Below are 14351 nucleotides of genomic sequence, written 5' to 3'. Positions count from 1 at the left end.
AAGAAACAATAACGAAGACATGAGTGACGCCAAATTCATTCTATCTATAGATAGTTCGAAGTTGACGTCACTCAGGTCTTTGTTATTGTTTTTTGCCATCCGCGTTTATGAGTACTTCTCACAAAATTGTATTAACCTGAATATAAACAATCATGGTTACACAAAGCTTTGTGTGTTGGTCGGTTATACTTCCGGATGGCAATGTTGTGAACTCCTGAGCCAAGCGCATACTATCTATAGGCATTGAAATGGTCACGACATTCGAGTTACCTCTGTGGTGTAATGATAGCATGTCTAGCCTGAAATTGAATAATATTGGCATTAACATTGTCCCAACTGTCGGGTAATCTAAATAGTGTATTGATAGCACGACTGGTCGGTAATCAGGAAGCCTGAGGTTCGATCCCCTGTCGTTGAAAGGTGACTTTTTTTTTTGGTATGTGTACTTTTTTCCCTTTTATTTCTATTTTGAATTAAAATAAATTAAGATTTCCTTTATTCATCCCATAGGGGAAATTTGTCTCCTGTGTCTATTCCAAGGGAAGACTGGATTAACCCAGGCGTCAGCCGTAGTGCAGGGCCTCAAATTGAGCTAGGGTATGGTGATCGAACTCGGTACCTCTATCTGCCAATGTTTCATACACACTTTTTCAGATCTTTACGTATCCGAATTAACAATATTTTTCTGTCTTGAAATGGATTGAAATGCATTGGGTTCGAATCCTAGAAAATTGTAAGATATTCTGACATTATTTCTTCAAGAAACAAAATATCTCGTTTTGACCTATTCTTGTAAGATTGAAAAGATTTGAAATAGAACATCTTAGGTTTAACTCTATCCCCACCAGTCATTTTCAGGATTTCCCCCAAAACTTGACACCCAACTAGACTAACACCAAAATAGATTTTTTATCATTCAAACACAAAAGCAGTAAAATTCTTGCGATACATAATCTCTTTAGCAAAACATGCTCTACAACACACTGTTCATTTTCTTTAAATTTTACAATGTACAAGAGGAATTTGAATAAGAAAACTCTTTGTTGTATCGTAACTAATTTTCACGATTTTCCTGTAGTTGCTATGGAGAGAGTTAACATGAATACACCGCCAGATAGATCTAGATCTAGTTGTGAGATTGACAAAACGATATTTTGACAATAATATTGACAAGGAGTCTACCTTTTCATTATGTTGTAAATAAGATACTGATATGAATCGTCTGTCAACAATCTTATCTTATCGTATCTTACTAAAGGCTTAACATAAGAATGATACTTTAAATGCCTTATACAATAATGGTATATATAATTACAGAATCTCATATAGCTTGCATTGTATCATTCACAGACAGTTTTATACAACTATGAATGTCAGGAAAAATGATTCAATGCGACAATGTAAAATCGAAAAATACTATCATAAAATACTGGCAATTGAAAATTGGTCATGATCGAATGAATCATAAATGTACAAAGTTCATAGTATGATGAAATATTAATGACAAAAAATAATCATGAAAGCAACAACCATAATACTCATTCATAAGTCTCTGATAAATTATGATTTAACATTGTTTCAGATGTCATGCATTTTACTTGTCAACATTTACAAACAAGTCTACAAAATCATGACAGTAATGGAAACAATTATATATATATCCATATGACAATTTAAAGTTTAAAAGATAAATAAATAAATGGATAAATAGCTAATTAAACAAAGAAACAAATAAATGAATAAATAAATAAATAGATAAATAAATAAATAAATAAATAAATAAATAAATAAATAAATAAATAAATAAATAAATAAATAAATATCAACAAAATCAAACTGAATTCTTAAGCCTTCAACAACTTCAGACGATTGACATGGAATGTACTGGGTGCCATCCTTGAGAGTCGTCTGTGATCGGGTTCTTGGCCTCCCATAGTGGGCAGGGTGCCACTTACTGTGGCTTCTTTCCCAGTATACTGGGTGGGATTTCTGACCTCCCATAGTGGGCAAGGTGCCACTTACTGTGTCTTCTTTCCCATTATACTGGGTGGGGTTTCTGACCTCCCATAGTGGGCAGAGTGGTACTTACTGTGTCTTCTATCCCAGTATACTGGGTGGGGTTTCTGACCTCCCATAGTGGACAGAGTGGTACTTACTGTGTCTTCTATCCCAGTATACTGGGTGGGGTTTCTGACCTCCCATAGTGGGCAGAGTGGTACTTACTGTGTCTTCTATCCTAGTATACAGGATGGGGTTTCTGACCTCCCATAGTGGGCAGAGTGGTACTTATTGTGTCTTCTATCCCAGTATTCTGGGTGGGGTTTCTGACCTCCCATAGTGGACAGAGTGGTACTTACTGTGTCTTCTCTCCTCCATTAACTGTTTTCGAATTTCCTTTCTGGCTTTGTCTCGGAATGAGAGTACTTAATTTTATTCTGGTGCTGATATGACCTAAGTGTAGCAAACGCCATAAAACCCTTTAAAACATAAAATCATAAGTGTACTCATCTTAGTGGGATCCCGTGCTGGTGTGTGTATGAGACTTTTAGTTGATCTCAAAGTAAGCACACACTGGGTGGTGATCCCGACCTCTCCTAGTGGGCAGGGAGGTACATACTGTGTCTTCTATCACCGTATATCTGTTTTCCAACATGCTTTCTGTCTTTGTCTTGGAATGAGATTACTTGGTTTTGTCCTGGCCCTGACCGAAAACCCTGGCTGGGAGGGAAACAGTCAAATTTATAGTTAGTTTTGGGAGATGATATTTTTTTCCTTGTAAGTCATCTCTCTTTTATGAACTTTATTAAGTTTTTTTAATGTATTATATATGATTCGTAGACATTTGAGTGTATTCCTCTTAGTAGTATGAGACTTTTAGGTGATGTCAAACTAAGTACACTGATAGTGGGAGGGGAACAGTCAAATGCATAGTTATTGTTTTGGGAGATGATATTTTTTTCCTTGTAAATCATCTCTCTGATATGTATTATTATATTCGTTATTTTGAATGTATAACGTAAGCATTTGAGTATATTCCTATCTGTTTGATTTTGTGCTTGTGTCCGGATGAGACTTATAGGTGATCTCAAATTAAGTACATTGGTGGTATGCTCTTGGAATCTAAATCTGACCCCTATTTGTTCCCATTCCTCTTTGTCTTACTTTCTCTTACTAGAAGGTTTTACTATTCCATTTTCTTCCTATTTACTGGCGCTGATATAACCTAAATGTGTTGCAAGCGCCGTTAAACTCTTAAAAACAAAAACAAAATCAAAAACAAAGTAAGCACACTGATAGTGTGCTCTTGGAATCTACATCTGTTTCCTATTTGAACCAGTCTTCTTTGTATTGCTTTTTCTTGGGTACCTTTACTTGCAATTCCAGAATGTTTAGAATATGAAAAAGAAATAAACTTATCCTCGTTAATGTTATCAATTGATTATAAAAAGGCTTTCGACACTATATCAACAACATTTCTATTAAAAACTTTTGATTACTTTGGTTTTGGAAATTATTTCAAAGGTTGTATTATCACCATTCTCAACAATAGGAATGTTTGTGTCAAAAATGGGGGACATATATCGGGGGATTTTGATATGCAAAGAGGCGTTAGACAAGGTTGTCCAATATCTCCTTTAAATTTTATTCTAGGAGTAGAAATAATGGCATCTAAAGTAAGACAGGAGAAAAACATTCAAGGAATAATAATAGATAAGACAAGATTTATTATTAAACAATATGCAGACGATACAACTTTTTTTCTAAAAGATCAAAAAGACTTAAAACATGTGTTACAGAAAATTAATGAGTTTTCGATATTCTCTGGACTTACTTTGAATAAGAGTAAATCTAAAATAATGCAACTGAACAAAAATCAAATCCTTAGGAAAGATTCATTGTTCAACATTCCAATTGTTGATGATCTAAAAATTTTAGGAGTAATATTCAGTTTCAAAATGACAGCTACGGAAAATAAAAATAATTGGATACATAAAATTGAAAGCATAAAGAAAATGCTAAAGTTATGGGGAAAAAGGGACCTTTCTTTGATAGGAAAAATAAACATAATCAAAACCTTTGATATTTCTATGTTAATTTATATTATGCAGAGTATTTCAATCCCGTTGACTGTATTAGAGGAAATAAATAGATTGTTCTTTAAATTTTTGTGGCAAAAGAAAACATCAAATAGGAGAGCTTTTGAGAAAGTAAAAAGAAAGACCATGTGTAACGATAGAAGTAATGGAGGCCTGAACATGATTGACATAATTTTTTTACAAAAAATCATTTCTGATTAATTGGGGAAAAAAGTTTTATTCAGCTGAAAGTTGCGATTGGAAAGTAGTATCTAATTACTTTTTTAGACGCATTGGGGGAAAAAAGCATTGGAAGCAAATATAAACAGTGCGCAATTCAAAGGGTTAAAATTGGTGAAAAACATATTTGGAAAAATGTTTTAATAGAGTATCTTAACTTTCCTCATGAAGATCAAAATATGGAAATTCACCCAGATGAACCAATTTTTAACAATAATAAAATTAAATTCAAAGGTAAAGTACTGTTTTCAACTAATCTAATCGCAAAATAAAGTGTTTTACGTTAAGCAAATCTACATCAATTCAAGACGTATCATGTCAATTGGGGAATTCAAAGATCTATATGGGAATTATAATGGAATAGATCTTGATTACAGTGTAGTCAAAAGCGCTTTATCACGCCTAAAAGTTTCGAAATCAGAAGATTTAATAAAATTTCAAAAAAAGAATATTATTCAAAATCTTTCCAGAAAAGAGTTGTACCAAAATGTTAGAGGAGAAGGATCAATAGAACATGTTAAGGGCTTTTGTGGGGAAAAAGCGTAGAGTTACAAGCAAAACATTGGATTTTACCTTATGTTTGTACAAAAGAATCAAGATTAAGGGTTTTACAATGGAAGATTATGCACAATATTTACCCTACCAATATATTGCTTCATAAAATGAAAGTTGCAAGTTCAAATAAATGTCAATATTGTGATGAAATAGACTATTCGGAGCATTTCTTTTTTTATTGTAAAGCAGTAAAATCTGTATGACGGGAAATAGAGAGCATAATTAACAGTAAGATAGGGAAACAAATACATATAGATTTGCAAAAAGTAATGGTGGGATTGATTGATTATCCCGGAATCAATGAATCGGATCGTATGTGGATAAATCATTTGATTCTCGTTGGAAAAATGGTTACCTCTAAAATCAAATATGGCCCAAAAAAATATCCATTAGCGATATTAAGAACCGATATGAGGATCAGAAAATTGATATAAAATAAAATAAAATAAAATAAAATATTATTATTGTTATTATTACTGTTTTTGTAGTTGTTATTATCGTAGTTGTAGTTATGATGGTTGTTATTATTATTAGATATTATGGTTCCTGTTTTTGCTAACGTGGCTGTTATAATAATTTTTAGTAGTTTTATCACTAAGTTTATATGCTCTATCATCATCATTATTTCTATTGTTGTTGTTGTTGTTATTATTATTAGTGTTGTTGGTGTTTTTGTTATTGTTGTTGTTGGTGATGTTGTTATTAGTATTATTGTTATTATTGTTGCTATTATTGTTATTATTATTACTATAATTAATTACTTAGACCTGTGCTTCTGAAGATGGGTATATTGATTATACAATTTGTATACCCATAGTTATGAAAAAACTATCAGTTACATTAAAGCAATAAACCAATCTTATCTTATTAAAAAAAAAAAAAAACAAAACAAAACCCAAAAAATTTAAAAAAATAAAAAACCTGTGATGAAGATGGAGACGTTATATCCGATATTACAATGTCGTTCAATTTGTTGGCATCCGCTTTTATAATATCTAATAATTAGAAAGAAAAAAGAAAAAAAAGAAAAAAAGTAAAGACATCACAAATACATGTGAATGCACAACTAGATACACTTATCTATATGCACAATCGACAGGCGGAATCAACGGTTTGATTTTTTTATTTATTTTTTTTATTTTTTAATTTTTTTTTTAATTTTTTTTTTTTTAATTTATTTTATTTTTTTATTTATTTATTATTATTATTATTATTATTATTATTATTTATTATTATTATTATTATTATTATTATTATTATTATTATTATTATTATTATTATTATTATTATTATTATTATTATTATTATTATTATTATTATTATTATATATTATTATTATTATTATTATTATTATTATTATTATTATTATTATTATTATTATTATTATTATTATTATTATTACTATTATTATTATTATTATTATTATTATTATTATTATTATCATTATCATTATCATTATTATTATTATTATTATTATTATTATTATTATTATTATTATTATTATTATTATTATTAATATCATCATCATGACTATTTTAGAACCATCACGTCCATAATCCCTGCTATCACAATATTTTCAGCCCGTGCTGCGATCGCATTTCCTATTTATCTATTACTTATTTATTTTAGGAAGTGTACAGGGCTCGCATCGAACTCAACTTGACCTTGAAAATAGGACCCGAGTTTGCTCACCAATTGGCAATCCTATATATATATATATATATATTTTTTTAGCCTCTGTCGCCCGCCTTTAAGTGTACACTCCATACACGTACGGTCACTAAATATACACCATGTAAAAATGTGTGTAGGCACATAGGTGCATGTATGTGATATATATGTATGCATATGTATGTATATGTATGTGTATATGTATGTATATATGTGCATCTTCGGGCCACGTTCCAAGTGCCCCTATGTCAAAATGCATTGCATTTGACTGTACGATTAATATCATAATTCAGAGGCGGCGATGTTTTTCTTGTCTCACTTTCTTACTTTTGCTCCTTCTTTGAGTGTACTAGGGTCATATATCTTTTGTATTATTATTCTTTTTTATATTTACCCAATATGCGATTGTAGCATTGTGAAACATTTGTGGTGATGGGTCTTATATATTTTTATTATCATTATTATTATTATTATCATTATTATTATTATTATTATTATTATTATTATTATTAATTATTATTATTATTATTATTATTATTATTATTATTATTATTATTATTATTATTATTATTATTATTATTATTATTATTATTATTATTATTATTATTATTATTATTATTATTATTATTATTATTATTATTTTTATTATTGTTTATTTCTATTATTATTATTATTATTATTATTATTATTATATTATTATTATTATTATTATTATTATTATTATTATTATTATTATTATTATTATCATTTATTTTTATTATTATTTTTTATTATTTTATTATCTATTATTATTATTATTATTATTATTATTATTATTATTATTATTATTATTATTATTATTATTATTATTATATATTATTATAATCGTTATCAATTCATCATTATTATTATCTATTATTATTATCATTATTATTATTATTATTATTATTATTATTATTATTATTATTATTATTATATTATTATTATTATTATTATTATTATTATTATTATTATGATCGATATCAAATAATTTTTTTTTCTTTTTTCTAAGGTCAATATACCTATACCTATTTATTGTCGTATTTTTAAAAGACGGAGATAATTCTAAATTGGCACTGCAACGACAAACTTTGGGTGTCTCCCATTCCTGAGGTTAAAAAAAAAAAAAAAAAAAAAAAAGAAAAGAGAATGTTTATCCAAGTTTCTTCCTTTTTACTGGTGCCGAAATGACCTAAATGTACCGCAAGCGCCGTAAATCCCTTTATAACAAACAAAAACAGCCAATATTATTTTTAACCTGCGTAAATAAAGTTTTTTCCCCATATTGTAATCACTTTTTTAACCGATGAAAGCTTGCTTGTCTGATTTCTATTCACACTTTAAACTTTAAAAAGACACATGAAAGACGCTATTTGCCTATTTGCATTGCAAAATGTTTAAAGATCTAAGCACTTCTTCTAGTAGGTAAATTATGAATGTATGTAAATCTAATTTTAATGGACGGGTGGCGTTAGCGATGAAATAAAAACAAACAAAAAGTTGTCTACATTTCAAAAATGTGTTTGTATCTCTCTCTCTCTCTCTCTCTCTCTCTCTCTCTCTCTCTCTCTCTCTCTATATATATATATATATATATATATAATATATATATATATATATATATATATATATATATATATATATATATTCCTAAGGGGTCCCGGTAGCTAAATTAGTAGTTCGCACGCAAAGGGACCGAGTTCGATTCCAACTAAAGTCGAGATTTTTTTTCTGATCCCATCTCCTTTTTCCCCCCAATGATTGGGTATCTGTATATGTTAGACTTAGCGGAAAGTACTTTAAGATAGACTTAGCGCTCTATCCAAAGGGTGGGTAGCAAGTAATTGCTATTATCCATTTCACGCTATAGAAAATAGGATAATCTCCCGACTTCATGGGCCTATCTAAGATAGCTCAGAACGGTTACTTTTATCAAGATATATTCATGGTTTTATGACCTTTAATTCGTAGACATTGTATTCGATTCGATTTTACCGCTGAATATCAAGAAAAAAAATATGATCGAATAAAAATCAAAAAGTAAAGATAATTATGAATAGCTTCAATTGACGTCAAGAGACATCGGGGTATTTCGTTTCCAGCTATCTGCCATCCCTACTCTGAACAAACACATATTTAAAAATTTGGCCAGAAAACTCTTCCTTCAAATATCGATTAATTTTTAAATTGACCCTCATCTTGGCAAAAACTCTCAAACCTGAGACTTTAATGAAGACTTCGGGAAGCCCCAGGTTTCAAAGTTTTTGCCAAAATTTGAATCGATCGTTATTTGAAAGACGAGTTGTCTGGCCAAATTTTTAAATACGTGAGGTTTTTTTTTCCAGAGTCTTCAGCTGGTGAATGGATCCATTCGGTTCTAGCTATGTAGTATGTATCTATGAATATTAATTAACAAACACACAAGGGTGAGTTGTGAAAAGAATATGCCAAGTTTTATTGCCCTAAAATTTCATGGTGACTTTTACGTCGTATATTTATAGTCCGTCACACGATCAGATTAATCAACAGTTAAAAATGACACTTGCTCGTATCTTGAGATAGATTTGATAGTTATGACGTAGCTGCTATAAAAAAAGAAACCTCGTTAGTATAACATCGATTAAGTAAAATGACCATCTTGGCAAAAAAAAAAGCTCAAACCTGGGACTCGCCGAAGTTTTTCTTTAACCCTCTCCTTCCCATCCACTTTTAAGATTTTCCCCAAAACTTCACACCCAACTAACACAAAAATATATTTTTTATCACTCAAAACACAATAGAAGTCTAAGCTCTAGCGATACATAATTTCTTTAACAAAACATGCTCTACACCACACTGTTCATTTTGTTTAAATGTTATGATGTACAAGAGAAATTTGAATAAGAAACATGTTGGTTGTATCGTAACGAATGTGACGATTTTCCTGTAGTTGGTAAGGAGAGGGTTAAGTGATAGGTTTTAGAGATTTTGCCAAGATGAGGGTCATTTATATCGAACGATATTAGATTGACGAGTTTTCTAGCCATACGTTTTAAATACGTGTTTTTTTTTCCAAAGGGAGTGACTATCCTCACCCCCCGGATGCTAGTCTTCATAATAGTAGTCCACAATTGTTGTATGTTTAATCCAAAGGTTGTAATGCAGTAATTTGTTAAGTTTCTTGTCACAAGTTGCACAATTAAAAAAAAACATCAATCAAATCCAAATCGCAAAAAGTCGGCGACGTTTATTTCGGTAATCCAATCGGCCGGGGGGGGGGGTGAGAATAGAGGCAGCCTTTTCCAAAATACTGAAGTTAGCTGGTAAATGGTTTCATTCAGTTCTAACTATGCAGTATGTATGAATATCAATTGACTCACTCAATCCTAGAGGGTTTGCTACCTTTCATAATTGGAAAAAGAAAATGTATTAAAAATGAGCATGTGCATAGATTGATAGTTTTATTCAACCATTACCATTCAAAAACAAAATAAAAAACATTAGCTTTGATACTATATAATTTGTCTCAGAAAAATGTCATATATAGGCATGGGGTAAAAGTAACCGGGGTAAACTACGGATATAGTCGGTGTTAGGGTTGAGTGAGTTAACAAACAGACACAGGGAGGTTGTGTTGCGGGGGGGGGGGGGGAGTTGGTGATTGGAAGACATTCCGGTGAGTTGTGAAAAGAATATGCCAAGTTTTATTGCCCTAAAAATTCTGGTGATTTTTACGTCGTAGCCTATAATCGAAGAGTGTTTTTTTTTTCAAAACTTCCTATCTCCGTTTTTCCCCATTTTGAGATATTGAGGATTATTTCCCCTATTAAAATTTATAATTTGGTCTATTATTTTTTTTCTATTTAAAATTCAAATTCACATAAATATAGGTAAATTCTTGTGCCGTGCCATTTGGTGCTTAAAATAAAGTTTACGTTTCAATTTATCTCATGGATGAAAAATCTCAAAAACTAGAAAATTCGACTTAACGACTTTTGGAAAAACCAGCCTTCAATTATTGACCGTTCACACGATCAGATTCTTCTTCTTCTTCTAGGTTCCATGCCTGGTCAAGGCTTCGGATACTGCATGAATGATCTCTCTCCATTCCTCCCTGTCTCTTGCTTTTTCAAACAGCTCTTGGATTGTTAGGTTGGTGAAGCCCTTCAGTTGGTCTATGAGTGTTTTTCTTTGTCTCCCCCGGGCGCGTTTACCAGGTATTTTTCCACAACTTGCCAGGTATTCATTCTTATCTTTCCTTACTATGTGTCCGAAAAAGGATAGTTGTCGATCCACTATTAAGGGCATTAGTTTCCTTTGTTGGTATGTTTTGTTTTAGCACTTCTTCGTTCGTTTTGTGTGCGGTATACGATATTCTCTGCATCCTTCTCAAGCACCACATTTCAAAAGCTTCAATGTTCTTTTGTGTTTCTGCATTTGTAGTCCAGCTTTCGCATCCGTAGAACAAGATTGGCCACACGTAGCACTTCAAGACTCGGAATCTAATCCCGAACGACATCTGTTTGTTTTTCAAAATGTTTCCCAGGTCCATGAAGGCCTGTTTGGCTTGAGTTATTCTTGCTCGTATGTCTCGGTTACATCTTCCATCTGTTGTCACTATTGAACCTAGGTATTTAAAACTTTCTACGTTGGTAAGTTGCTCGCCGTGAATCGTTATATTGCAGGTGTTGTTGTTTTCGGGGTTTTTCTGTATTACCATGCATTCTGTTTTGGTGATATTCACTTCCATTCCCTTGGCTTCACTATCTACTACCACTTTGTCAACAATCTTTTGAAGTTGGATTTCTGATGTTGCAATGAGTACCGTATCGTCTGCGTATCTTATATTATTTATGTTGTGACCATCAGATCAGATTAATCGAGTTAAAACTGGCACTTGTTCGTATCTGAAGATAGATTTGACAGTAGTGCGGTAGTTATTCTGCGAAAAAAAAAACAGTGTATTTTGTATAGCGCAAAATCCACAAAACTTTGTGGTCTAGTGTTGGTTTAATGTTGGAGGGTCCAGGATTCGAGTCCCGCTCTATGTGGTGCATTGTTGAGTCCTTGGAAAAGGCTCTTTACTCACATTCTCTCACCGTACTCGTGTGTAAAATGAGTACCTTGTCGTTAGAAGCTTTGTCTCTGTCCGAATATTGTAATATCTCCTAACAGGCCTCATGTGGAGTCCTACCTACATGTTAAGTTCTGAAGTTGGTTATTGGAAATTGCGCTATATTCGTCCGTTGACACGCTCAGATTAATCGACAGTTAAAACTGACGCTTGCTAACTCGACTTAACTTTAGACTTGAGCATTTATATAGCGCAAAGTCCACTAAACCCTGTAGTCTAGTGTTTTTTAGGACTCTTGCTTTCGGGTTGGAAGGTCTAGGGTACGAGTCCTGCTCTAGCTAGCGCATAGTTGTATCTTTGGAAAAGACGTTTTACTAACATTCATATATTATACACTATTTACAATTTCGGCTAGAAAGCTCGTTCTTCTAATATCGATCAAGTACAATCAGCACCTGGCACAAAAAAAACTGATATTATTCTCATGCCCTATAAGACTGCTGTCAACTGTCTTAAATCTGACCCTAGAACTATACAATATTTATGTGAATGTGAAGTTTGTAACGACACAAGACGTAGCTATATCAATATGACCGTCTATTCCATTGTAACAGATTTGTTTATGTGGTCAATTTTAGACGTTTTGATCGGTGCCAATTTTTACGACTTTTGGCGAGATCAATAGTATGCTGATCAATAATAACACGGAACAAAAAATCGTTTCTTTTAACGTAAGTCAAAGTGATACAGAGTTGTGGGTTGTAGGAAGTAATGACCAAAAACGAAAGTAAACAGAATAAAATACTAAACGCAGAATGTTTCGGGCTCAAAACCTTTCTTCAGACAGTAACATAAACAAATGTGTTTTTTTTTTTTTGTTTTCACTGAAAGGGCTCTTAAGTCCGTTCTCATTGTTTGTTTGTTTTGTTTTTTGTTTTTTGTTTTTTCGTTTTATTTTCCCTCTATTCATTTTTGTTCATTTCTCTGTTAATAATATACAGGTTAGCTAAGATGTTTTGAACAATATTTTTGTTCTAGATGGGTCTCCCGACCTTCTATAGTGAGCAGGGAGGCACTTACTGTGTCTTCTATCCCCCTATTTCTGTTTTCCAACTTGCTTTCTGTCTTTGTCTTGGGATGAGATTACTTGGTTTTGTCCTGGCCCTGGCTTGAATCCTGATTATTTTTATTTATAAATCATCTATTGTTTTTGTTTGTTTGTTTGTTATTAATTTTGAATATCGTGTTTTCAAAGCATTTGAGTTAAATCCTCTTAGAGTGGACTGCGCTTGTGCCTGGATGAGGCCTTTAGATGACCTCAAATTAAGTACACCGATAATGTGCTCTCAAATCTACATCTGTTCCTAATTTGAACCACTTCCCTTTTGTCTTACTTTTTATCGTGTGCGCTATCTAGACTTTTTTGACTAACCCATTTTCTGTCTTTTTACTTGCTCTTATATGGCCTAAATGTGTCGCAAGCGCAGTAAAACTAATCTTTTAAAAAGCAAACAAAAACTTCACTCAATCAATAACAAAAATAATAAAAGAATATATACGAGAAAAAGTAGTCATTCGGAGCCATTAGCCGGAGTTTATCCCGATTTCTATAGCGTAAATTGGCTGGCTGTTCTTTTGGATTGGACGCTAGTCTATCGCAAACTACTTTGCACCAGATCTATCAGTCCTATCTACCCAATCACTGCTGGGTGGACAGAGGGACAGAAGGGGGGGGGGAGGCATAAAAAAATCTAGAGATCGAATCCGGGATCGATCACGGTCCCTTTGCGTGTGAAACAAGTGCTCTACCAACTGAGCTATCGGGGTCCCCATTAATACAAGTATATCACATAAAATCCACAGTGACGTCAGGTACGTATTTGGCATGCCTTGTCGGCTGATACGATCTCGAAATGTTCAGCCTTGACATGCCAAATACTGTCTGACTTCAGTCAGAACTGAAAGTGATGTATGTCAACTTGGCTGATTTGCCTCTACGGCGTATGCATCTAACCCACTTATGGGCCTAGTTTAACATTGTTGTAATGGACAATATTTTGCGTAATTGTTTTATTTGAGATTTCCATTACAACAATGAGCCCATAAGGAAATTGGTTATCAGACCCCTAATTAAGTACACGCCGCTCTTTGGATTTGGACAAATCAATGGCACACAACAAGGCCACATACTAATAATAAAGTTTATTTGTATAGCGCCCGATCCCGTTGACAAAACAGCTCTAGGCGCACAAAATTGTAAAATATCATTATAAATATTTTTGTACACACACCCATTTATACAAGCGCGCGCACACACACACACACATACACACACCCCCTCACAAAGACACACACATTCACCAAAACGTGCATATGCATACATAGACGAAAAATGTCTGTTAACATGAATTATTGAATAAAAATCATATCAGGACATTTAACAATAATGGCAGATGAAGGGAGATTATAATATTATGTCATGAGAATTCTGATGTAACAAATGTATATCTTATTAAGAGGATGTTTTATTTAATCTAGTGAGCTTCTCATAAGATGAGATTTTAATTTCTTTTTAAAAGATGACTGGGAATCCACAACCCCGCTCCTAACACTGAATTGTAAAGAATTCCAGACAGCGGGAGCAGCATGAATACATTCACGATCAGCATAGGTCTTTGATCATTTCTTAGGAACACATTATCGTGATAGAGAGTTGGATCTTAAAGAGCGTGAGGGAG

At 32.3% G+C, this 14351-nt stretch overlaps 1 protein-coding gene across 2 annotated transcripts in view; it reads left to right on the top strand.

The window, feature by feature from the left end:
• The window catches only part of LOC144980244 (uncharacterized), a 55909-nt gene that overhangs the window by 34596 nt on the left and 6962 nt on the right, over nucleotides 1-14351 (top strand). The window lies entirely within an intron of this gene.

This window comes from Berghia stephanieae, chromosome 9 (assembly GCF_034508935.2).
Source record: "Berghia stephanieae isolate SIO BIC M18660-M18661 chromosome 9, UCSD_Bste_1.3, whole genome shotgun sequence".
NCBI lineage: Eukaryota > Metazoa > Mollusca > Gastropoda > Nudibranchia > Aeolidiidae > Berghia > Berghia stephanieae.
This window is presented reverse-complemented; position numbering and strand designations above follow the sequence as displayed.